Source organism: Corvus brachyrhynchos, unplaced genomic scaffold, assembly GCF_000691975.1.
Source record: "Corvus brachyrhynchos isolate BGI_N302 unplaced genomic scaffold, ASM69197v1 scaffold875, whole genome shotgun sequence".
In the NCBI taxonomy this organism is placed as follows: domain Eukaryota; kingdom Metazoa; phylum Chordata; class Aves; order Passeriformes; family Corvidae; genus Corvus; species Corvus brachyrhynchos.
In genome coordinates this window covers 280,758-291,086 of record NW_008238107.1, presented here as the reverse complement: position 1 = coordinate 291,086, position 10,329 = coordinate 280,758, and the positions used below count along the sequence as shown (strand labels likewise).

The window sequence follows — 10,329 nt, the reverse complement described above, 5'->3', positions numbered from 1 at the left end:
TTCAGAGGCAGGGTTTGGTTTTGTTCCACATGTTTCTTTCCTCTTCCCTGTCCCGTGGTTGGTTGGGATTGGAGCCACAATCCCCAGCTTTGCTGGAGGTATTTGGGAGCTCTTGGATGCTCCGGCTCCAGGGCTCTTGGACATGCTGAGGGGATCTGGGCAGGAGAAGATCCTGAGCTAACCTCATGGTTCTCCTCAATCCTCGTGTTGCTCCAGACTTTGGTTGTGTTTTGGGGCTCTGGCTGCAGCTCCTCTCTCCACATTTTCATTCTCAGGAACTCCTGCTTTGGATGAGCCAACCAACACAGTCATGCCTGGGAATGGTTTGGGTCAGGAATCCCAGGGAGGGGTTGTGGGAGGAGGGGTCTGCAGAGGTCTGATCCCAGAGGAGAAGGGGGCAGTGGGTGAAGTTGCAGCTTTTCCAATGCAACAGGGAAACGTGTTGGAAATGTTGTCGAATAGACTCCAAAGAAACCCCGCCCAAACCTGAAATGTTTTGAGTGAGTAAAGCCAAATAGAATTGTGGAATCATGGAATGGTTTGGGTTAGGAGGGACCTTAAAGCTCATCCTGTTCCACCCCTGCCATGGGCACCTTCCACTATCCCAGCTTACTCCAGGCCCCATCCAACCTGGCCTTGGACACTTCCAGGGATGGGGAATGTTCCAATTCATCTTGGCTGGGGTGGCGAAGGTGCTGGACACAGCTGTGGCTGAGCCTGCAGTTGGATGAGACCTGAGGATGCACAAAACCTCATCTTCATTCATGGGAGGTCTCCCATTTGGGGAAAACCCTGGGGATTTAGGATCTTGTGATTGGAGAGGCATTTGGGTCCTCAAATGCCTGGATTAAATGCTGGAAAGTGCTTTGGAAAATGCTTTGGAAAGTGTCACACCCTGGGACGCAGGGTGTCGGTGGGATTTGCTGCAGCTCCAGAGGTGATGGTCTCTGCTGTGCCCTCACTGATGTTACAGCTGGTGGTAGCTCAGCCATTGGCTGTACCAGACCCTTTACTCGGTGCTCAGGTTACTCACAAGCCTGAGAGGGGCAGCTCAACCCAATCCCATCAGAACTGCCTTTATTGTTCCCATGCTCTGGAAGAGGTTTGGAAAACCACAACTTGGGCTTGCGATGGACACCTCAGTGTCCTGAGTCACCTTCCCTGGGCTTCGGTGGTTCCCTGTTCTGGGCAGTCTCTGGATCACCTCCGCAGTTCAGTCTTTGTGCTCAAGGAGCTGCCAGCATTCCAGTGGTTTCTCTCAGTTCCTCACACTGAGGAGAGCAGGAACATGAGGAATACAAACAGAGTGAGGAGATGAGTCACTGATCAAACCTTCAGGGGGATTTTGGGGCTGCAGTCCCGGATCTGGAGCTTTAAGGCCAAACCTTTGTTTCTGGGGACACGAGTGACTCAGCAGCAGCAAGGAGTGGACAGAGGATGTGTTGCACACAGGGAGACCTGGCAGGGGCTGGGAAAACCAACCTTTAAAAAGCCTTTTTAACTCAGATCTGGAAATCTGAAGAATGGAGCCCCAGGCATCTCTCTTCCCCATCAGGACGGAACAGATTCCTTGGGATCTTGCCCAAACAGCGCAGGAGTAACACCTTTGAAATCCAGAGCAATCGACTGACGTGTGCTTGGAACACCAAAAACCTCTGGGATTTAGTGATGGGTTGTGGGAGCCCAATTCCACAGAGGCCCTGGCAGGGAGAAAAAGCAAAGGAAAAGCTGCTACCACTTTACCGAGACTCTTCAGTGCCCTTGGATGAGGCACTCCACCTTGGCTTTCAGCTCAGCTTTGCTCACGGAGGCACAACCCATGTCCTGGAGCATGTAAAGGATTTGGGAAATGGAAGAGAAAAGTGTTTAATGCCAGCAGATAATGAGGTTACAAACTCCCAGGGCTGCTCTCTTCAAGGACACACATTTTCCTACGCTATTAAAGCCTTTTACTCCCTTATCCTCTCAGGAAGATGACAAATGTCACTGGACACAGAGAGGAGAAGGAAGGGTTTGGGCCAGCTGGGGTGTCCAAACATCCTAAATGAACACACTCGGCTAAAGTTGATCCATTGAAGGTGGGATTCTACTCTAATTAAAATCTGCCAAAAAGTTGGCCTTTAGGTCCCTCTAGAGTCTCTGGAGAGGGAGAGGCCTCACCTTCCTTCTGACAACATTGGCTGCTGTTCTCCATAAAAGCCTGGAATAAATGTTATGTTTGGTTTATAGAGCTCAGAGCACAACAAACTCCTCCTCTGCACAGGCCTGGGGCGGGGGAGCTGCTCCTCATGGCTGTGAGAGGAGGAGAAAACATCACTTTGCTCCTCATCATTCAACTTAAACATAGGCACATGGTGGGATCCTTGGGACTGTCCTGGGTAGGGCCAGGAGCTGGACCAGATGATCCTTTGGGTCCCTTCCAGCTCAGGATATTCCATGATTAAACAGGAACATTAATCTAATCCCCCTCTTCCACCTCCAAGTGCCCAACCCCAGCAGCTGCTGATGGAAGTCACCCACGAGCACCTGGAGCAGATCCTGATCCTCGTGCAGCCTTTGCCATCCCAAAATCAGCTGAGATCCGTTCCATAGAGTGACACTTCTCATCACCTGCAGAAGTGTCTTCCACGGGGAATTGCTGCCAGGAAAACCAGACCTGGGCATTCTTTCAGCTGGAATAGTTGGGCAAATCCCTGTGAGTTTGGACTGTGCATGTATTTATTTTTCAGTGGAAGAGGTGGGTTCAGAGGGACGAAAATGCAGGAAAGGCAGGTAAATCTTTCCTGTGGAAATGAAATAGGTGATTTTCAGTCCCACCCTTGCTGGAATATCAACAGGGCTCTGTGCCATGGGTGGGAACACTCTTAATTCCTTTGGCTGCAATGGGATAAGGCTTAGCCCTGGAAATCCCTCTTCTAAAGGTGCTTTTATGTGATTTTCTTGGCATTCCCATGGCCTGGGAACGTGTTCTGCTCCATGGAGGAGAAGTTCCTGCACGCAGCCCCAAAAGGCACTGATGTTTTAGGGTGAAGCTGTGTGGGAGTTCTGAGAGTTGAGCACGTTTTTTGGGATCCAGCCTAAAAGGAGCTCAGAGAGCTCAGCATTTTCCTGGTTGGGCCCTGGGTGCCTGGGAGAGTTGGCATCTCCTGGGAAGTGGAAGGAGCGGGGTTGGCTCGTTGTCTCCGGGTGTTTAATTGTGGAGCTGGGCTGATCTCGGCACCTCCAGCCGGGCTGACCCAGCCCAAACCTTGGCTCAGGAGCTTCTCCCTGCCCTGGAATCACATCCTTGGTAACTCCTGGCCTGGTGGCTCTGCCAGCCGCTCCAGAGAGGGGATGGAGATAAAGCCCAACTGCTTTCCTTCGTCTGGAATGAGCCTTTCCAAAAGTTTAGCTCTGATCCATGGGATCCATCTTCCTTGGTTTTAAACTTTTTTCTGGCATCTCCAGGGGCTGCCTGAAGCGCTCTCAGTCCACGACAGAGGGAGATGCTTCTGGGGAACAACTTTTGATCCCAAACTGTCTTTCTGCTCTTTGGCTGGTTGGGGTGGTGGTGTTTCTGGCCAGGTGAAAGCAGCCCCACCTTCTGGGCTCTGTGGCTGTTAAACGTGGAAAACCTGCCAAGGTGCTGCTTTGGGATCCCTCTCCCGATGCTCCAGTGCTCCCCCTCCTCTCAGGACACAGACAGGGAGGAGCAGGGGATGGGAAGGCTCTGAGCAACAGCCGGTGATGAGACCAAATCTTCTAAAATGACTCTAAAATGACACTTGTAGGGGGATTCCATGGTGGCACAGAAACCCCACACTGCTCGTGGTTTGATTGCAGTTTATTGAAGAAATTTCATAAAATCCATATTTTTTTTGCAGGAGCAGAAAATGGGAGGAACGAGCTGGTTACATTTTGGCACAGAATTTCCCAACCCTCTTCTTTGCCTCCCTCCACTTCCCATAAAAAGAGAAGGAAAAAGAAAAAAAAAAAGAAAGAAGCTAAACCAGAGATGTTTTTCCAAGTTACGCAAAATTTATGGTTTGGGTTCAACAATTGTTGTTCCTTCTTTCTTTTTTTTCCCCCGCTGGGTTTCTAACCCGTCTCCAGCTTCTGGGAAGGGGAATGATTTTCTGCTGGGACACCTGTGGGTCACATGGGCTTTGGGCTTGAAATTATCCCTTCTGGGTGGGTGAGGAACTAATTGGACATTAGAGAGAGCCCTTTCACCTATGGAAAATTAAGGCTGAATTTTCAGATGTAGGTAGAGCAGGAGAGCCCTGGAGTGAGCCGGCAACGCCAGAGGAACTGGGGAATGGAGAAACTGCCCGTGGGAAGACGTTTTGTTTTCAATTCCTTAGGAATGTGGGGAGTGAGGGAGGGGTAGCGGGGAGGGAGCACCACGGGCTCAACTCTCCCGGAGCAGGTGAAGGAACAGGCTCCTGCTTCCATGGACCAGAGGTAAACCGAATTCTTGCCCCTCCTCTGGATTGGCACCGGGGCACTGGGAAGGTGCTAGCTGAGCCCTGACGTTAATGAGACTCGTTAATGAGACAGCTGATTAATCACTGACAAGCTGCACTGGCCAGCTGGGGGAGGGATCGCTCCCAAGCCGAGAAATAGCGCTGGGAAGGTTTTCCCTTAATGGCAAAGTGACAAGCGGGGATTTTGAGATGATTCCAGGCTTTGTGCTGGCAGGTGACGGCGCTGCTCGCCCTCCCCTGCTCCAGGTGAGTGGCTCAGCTCCGGTGGCTCTTCAGGGTGGTGCTTTTCGACACAAACCTCCCGCTGGAGCTGCTTCCTGCTCCGGAGCCGAATGCCCCGGCCCGGCAGCTGGAGCCGGCGCCGCTTCCCCCGGGCCAAGCCTGTTGTTGAAAGCCGAGCCCAGCCCCAGCGTGTTCCCACCTCTGCAGCTGCTCCCAGATGAGACCACGGCTGCGAAGGGCAAGCAGGGGCACTGGGTTTGTTTGAAAGAGTTCAAAGGAACTTCAAGCTTTAGTTTCACACATTCCAGTTATTTCTCGGACGGTCTGTCACTGCCTGGATTTCACACATCTTATTCTCCAGCCTTTCTTCCTGGTCTCAGACATCGGAGTCTCCCAAGGGACAATCTCAATGTACAAATCCCTTCAAATCAAGATCAAGGAAAATGTGCCTCAGGCTCTTTGGTGTCCCTAGTCCCACCTAAAGGGCTGAAAAAATTAGGCAGCAAAACCTAATTATATTAATTTTTGTGCCGATAACTACAAGCTGCATCTTCCTTGTCTTATCCTCAATTCCAGGTACAATCAAGGAATCACTTCATATACTGTTTGTGAGATGAACTACTTACAAATATTCACGGCACCAAGGCCTTCTCCAGCCAGCCTGGAAGAAAGAGAGGATGGAGAAGTCAGGGCTCATTATTTAGGATAATTTCAAGCAAGATTTTGGCACCAGGGACCTTGGAAAACAGACCCAAGGGGGGCTGGGTCTGATGGGGAGCACCCAAGAGGATTTGGAATGCCCCCTGTAACTGTGTAGGATGGGGGTGAGTTTTCTCTGCAAGATTTGGTGGCACTTTCAGTTCCTTGCAAGGCAAAGGTGAGAACATTTCTGGATTTGGACATGATTTGGTTTGCAGGGGGAGCTCCCACGTGCTCTCCTCGCCCTCCAGCAGCTTCCTGTAGGTCGTGATCTCGATGTCCAGGGCCAGCTTGACGTTCATGAGCTCCTGGTATTCCCGGAGTTGCCGGGCCAGGTCAGCCTTGGCTTTCTGCAGAGCGGCCTCCAGTTCCTCCAGCTTGGCCCTGGTGTCCTTGAGGGCCAACTCCCCGCGCTGCTCCACGTCAGGGGTGGCCGTCTGCAGCCCGGCCACCTACGGGGACGGGAACAAGTCCAGTGATCATGTGGTGGGTTTGGATACCGATTCCCAGGCCCCCTCCAGCCAGGGGTGGAGACGGGAGTGCCCCACGTTTGGGGAGGTCCTGTGCCTGTACCTGTTTCTTCACGCTGTCCATGTCCGAGTGGAGCCGCTGGACCAGGCTGTTCATCTCTGAGATCTCCACCCTCGTGTTCTGGAGGTCATCCCTGTGCCGGCCGGCTGAGAGTTGCAGCTCCTCGTACTGGGTGGGCGGGGAGGTGGCTTACGGGGACAGGCAGAGACTGACCCTGCTCTGATCCTCTCTTGACCAGGACCACACTCATCCCCTTGAGCTTCAGCGCATTTCCTTCCTCCTTCTGTCTCCTTCTGCTCCTCCATCTCTCATTATCAAAGCAGCATTTTCACATGGAATTGTGAAGGACCAGGGATTCGTTAAGGTTGGCAATCAAGTCTAACTGCCAAACATCTCCAAGGAACTATTTGAACTCCTCTCAAATCCACTTCATTTTACACCTTTTCCCCCTGTTCTCGCTGTTTGTTCTCTCCAGTATAAATCACCCTCTGGGAAATGCTCAACAAAAATCTCATGCTTGTTTTCACCTCCTCACTTTCTTCTGGTACCAGGACTCGGCCTCGGTGCAGCTCCGGTTGGTGATGTCCTCGTACTGCGCCTTCACCTCGGCGATGATGCTGTCCAGGTCCAGGTTCCGGTTGTTGTCCATGGACAGGATGACAGAGGTGTCAGAGATCTGGGAGTGCAGCTGGGACAGCTCCTGTAAGTCAAACAAATTCATTTTCTGTCCCAAATGCTTTGCTGTTTGTTTGTCCTGGACCAAGGTGTAGAAGAGGGATGGGGAGGAGCTGCAGCACTGACTGGCTCTGGGGCTCTGGGAGCCTCTGGACACCAGGAAAATGGGGGAATAGCAGACTGGGAAATTTGGGATACTCTTACTGCTTCGTAGAGGGCTCACAGGAAGTTTGTCTCCTCTGCCAGGGCATCCACCTTGGTCCCCAGATCCACCTTGTTCACTTAGGCAGCATCTGCATCCTGGAACGGTGACAACGGAGGTTGGACCAGGCCTTCTCTGGGTCCTTGGATGAAGTCTTTGTATCTAACACAAACCTTTGGATTTTCAGATTAAATTAAGAACTGAAATTCCATATTAAACCAGAAATTGAGGATTTCTTGATCTCTGTGCCTTTAAACAGAGCCAAGAGCGAACTGATTTCTCCCCTCCACCTTTTTTTGGGAGGGGAGGAGGGAGGGTGTCCATGGATCCAAGCACTGAATTTCCCTTTCCTTGCCAGGGCCCAGACAGATATTTTGCACGATACTTGAAGCAGCAGAAGCTTCTTATTGTCTCCTGCAGGTGGGACCAGGGGGCTGTGGGGGTCGGGGACGGACACAGACAGGCTGAGGACTGGAGGAGCATCTGGTGAAGCGACAAGGTCTGGATGACCCAGAGCTGATCTGGAGGTCCAGGACACCCCTGAGTTTGGGATGAGGGACCTGAAACAAGGAGGAATTATGGCCCAGCACTGCCCCACTGGCACAGCCGGGCGTTTCTGCTTTCTGGGATGACTCCACTTGTCTTGGTGCTCTGGGCCTGGCATTGCTGGGTACAAAGGGTGAATTGAATGTGGTTTGCCTTTCCAAAGCTGTCCCTGCTTTGGTGGCGGTGCCTTCTCACCTTTTTGAGCACGACAAAGTTGTTCTCCGCTGTTGTGCGCTTGTTGATCTCCTCCTCGCACCTGTGGGGAGGGAGAGCTCAGAATCCCTTCACAGCCTCCCCCAGGGGCTGTGCAAACCCCCTCTTCACACGAGGAGAGACCAAAGGGTCTCCTCCTGGGGGCGTTTACCACCAATCCACAGATTTTTGGAGGGAACAGCACTGGACCAGAGTCCTTGGTGGAGCTTTATTGTTTCTACTTCTATGTCACTGATCATGATGGACAAGGCAGCACCCCTGGGGAGGCGTCTAGAAAAGCTGCAGGCCCTCATTAAAGGCACCTTTTGTCCCATGAATGGGAGCCTGGTGCTCCCGAAACATTCTGGGTGGAGCCGGGGGTGAGCTCATCGCCACACCTGGTTAGTCAGGAGAGCCGGGATCCCGCCGCGGCTCCCGCGGGATGGCCGGGGAGGAGGGCGGGGTGGCCTGGGCAGGGAGAGCCAAGGCTGCGCTCTTGGGAAAGGTCAAAACCCAGCGGGAGCCTGGACTGATGCCCAGCTCCCATGTAATGATTAAATGGGGGAGATGAAAGAGAGAAAGAGAGAAAGAGAGGAGTTCAAAGGAAGGAGTCCGTGCAGGTAATAAACCATCGGCCTCTCCTGGCCCTTTCATGGGGGAAGATTTATTCCCATCAGGAATATCCATCCCTGAAAATCATTTCCATTAAGCAGAGCCCCAGCTTTGCAGCAGTTTGTGGGTCTCGAAGCTCTTGGCCACGTGGAAGAGGAAATGAAATGCTTGTTGTCCAGATGCTGGAAAATGTTTGGCCCAGAGGAATCAGAGGTTTGGGTTGGAAGGGACCCTAAAGATCATCTCATTCCAATTCCCATATTAGGAAGAAAATCTGGGAGCCAAGAAGTTTAAAATAGATAAAGGTGGGAAGGACAAATTTCTAGGAAGTGGGGCAGGAGCCTGATGTCCTTTTGTAGGTGTAGATGCAAGAGGGTGGTCCCTGCCCAGCAACGTGTGTGACGTCATTGAGCTTTCCCCCCAACTCCCCTGATCCCGAAGGAATATTTGCCACTTCCTCAGGCACGAGCAGAGCTCTAAAGTCTAAGCCGCTTCTCTGACGTGGCCTTTGACTGTCCAGGGATTTCGTGTGCGCACTGATTTCCTTTCCCAAGGCAGTCAAGGATGTTCCGATGCTGCTTTGGGGCTGGAGGGAACTGTTCCTGTTGGGAAAGGTGGCACAGAGTGTCAGGCATGTGATCTCCTGGGGAAGGCAGAGCAGAGGGTTCTGGCAGGGTGCGTGTGCCCTTGCTGGGAGCTGGGGTGAGCACCTCTCTCCCACCTCTCGTTTTTCTGGTTCCCCATTGACAATTTAAACTCATTTATTCCCATCCATTCGCAGTGGATCCCTCGTGGCCATGGGAGCAGACACAAGTACTGGATGGATGTTTTCCCCAAGTGCAAAGAGCAGAGGAGAGAGGGAACTCCTGCTCCCAGCAGCCCAAAGAGTTGCTGAGCTGAAACTCTCGCTCAGGCGACTTTCCCTGGGGTGGGAGGTAACTCCTCGCTTTCCAAAGTGCTCAAACTCTCCAATACATTGGATGAATTCTGATTTAAGCTAAAAAAGGAGGGATTTAGATGGGATATGGGGAAGGAATTCCTCCCTGTGAGGGTGGGGAGGGCCTGGAATGGATTTCCCAGAGCAGCTGTGGCTGCCCCTGGATCCCTGGCAGTGCCCAAGGCCAGGCTGGACATTGGGGCTTGGAGCAGCCTGGGGCAGTGGGAGGTGTCCCTGCCCATGGCAGGGGTGGGAGGGGATGATCTTTAATGTCCCTTCCCATCTAAACCTTTCCATGATTCTGAGGTCACATTTTTTGGGCTGTCTTGGGCCTTTTCGCTGACACAGGAAGAACAGAGTGAAGGAAAACTGTAGTTTTTCTGGGGGTTGCCTACCTGACCTTGAAGTCCTCCACCGTGTCCTGCATGGCCTCGAGCTCAGAGCTGAGCTGCAGCCTCTCCCCGCCTCACATTGCTGATGTACAGCTCAAACATGGGCTCCAGGTTATTCTGCACCATTTTCTGGTCTTTCAAGAGGCTCCATTTGGTCTCCAGAACTTTGTTTTGTTGCTCCAGGAACCGCACCTGAAACCCATCAGAACAATATAAATAATTCAGCATCCTCAACTCAAAACTTGCCTTGCTTTTCATGGAATGGAGGTTTAATATGGCAGGGATTGTAAATATTTTCTGTAATTTAAAGCATGGTTAGATGGGTGTGTCACCAAAAGATCATTGGTAGGAAGATTCAGGAGCCAGGGGAAATATTCAACTGCAAGGAAACCTGGAAAAATAATTTGCTCCGCATCCAGGTTGTCAAAAAGAGCTGTAGGGACAGTCTGGATATGGAACAAAATCCTGAACAAAACCCTTTACCCTGCTTTAATGATTAAGAATTAAATTTCTAACATTGAGAACTCCCTGACCCCATCTCCAGGCAATACCAGAGCTGGAGGAGCAGAACGTGCCTCACCTTGTCGAGGAAGGAGGCAAATTTGTTGTTGAGGGATTTGATCTGGTCCTTCTCCTCCTGCTGCACCTGCTGCATGTTGGGGTCGACCTCCAGTTCAGGGGCACCAAGAGGCGCTGGTTGACCTTGACCTCTTGGATCCCTCCAGGGCCGCATCCAAGCCCTGCTCCTCCAGCTCTGCCTCCTGCCCTTGGGCTGTGTCCTGGTCTGGCAGCCCAGGGCCCTCTGCTCATGGCCATCCTCGTGCTCGCCCCGAGGTTGTGAAGGCTCCTCCTGCT

General features: G+C 52.2%; 1 pseudogene; it reads right to left on the bottom strand.

Annotated features, from left to right (window-relative positions):
* Positions 1-4,721: 4,721 nt before the first annotated feature.
* LOC103614969 overlaps positions 4,722-10,329 on the bottom strand; it is a 6,670-nt pseudogene continuing 1,062 nt past the window's right edge.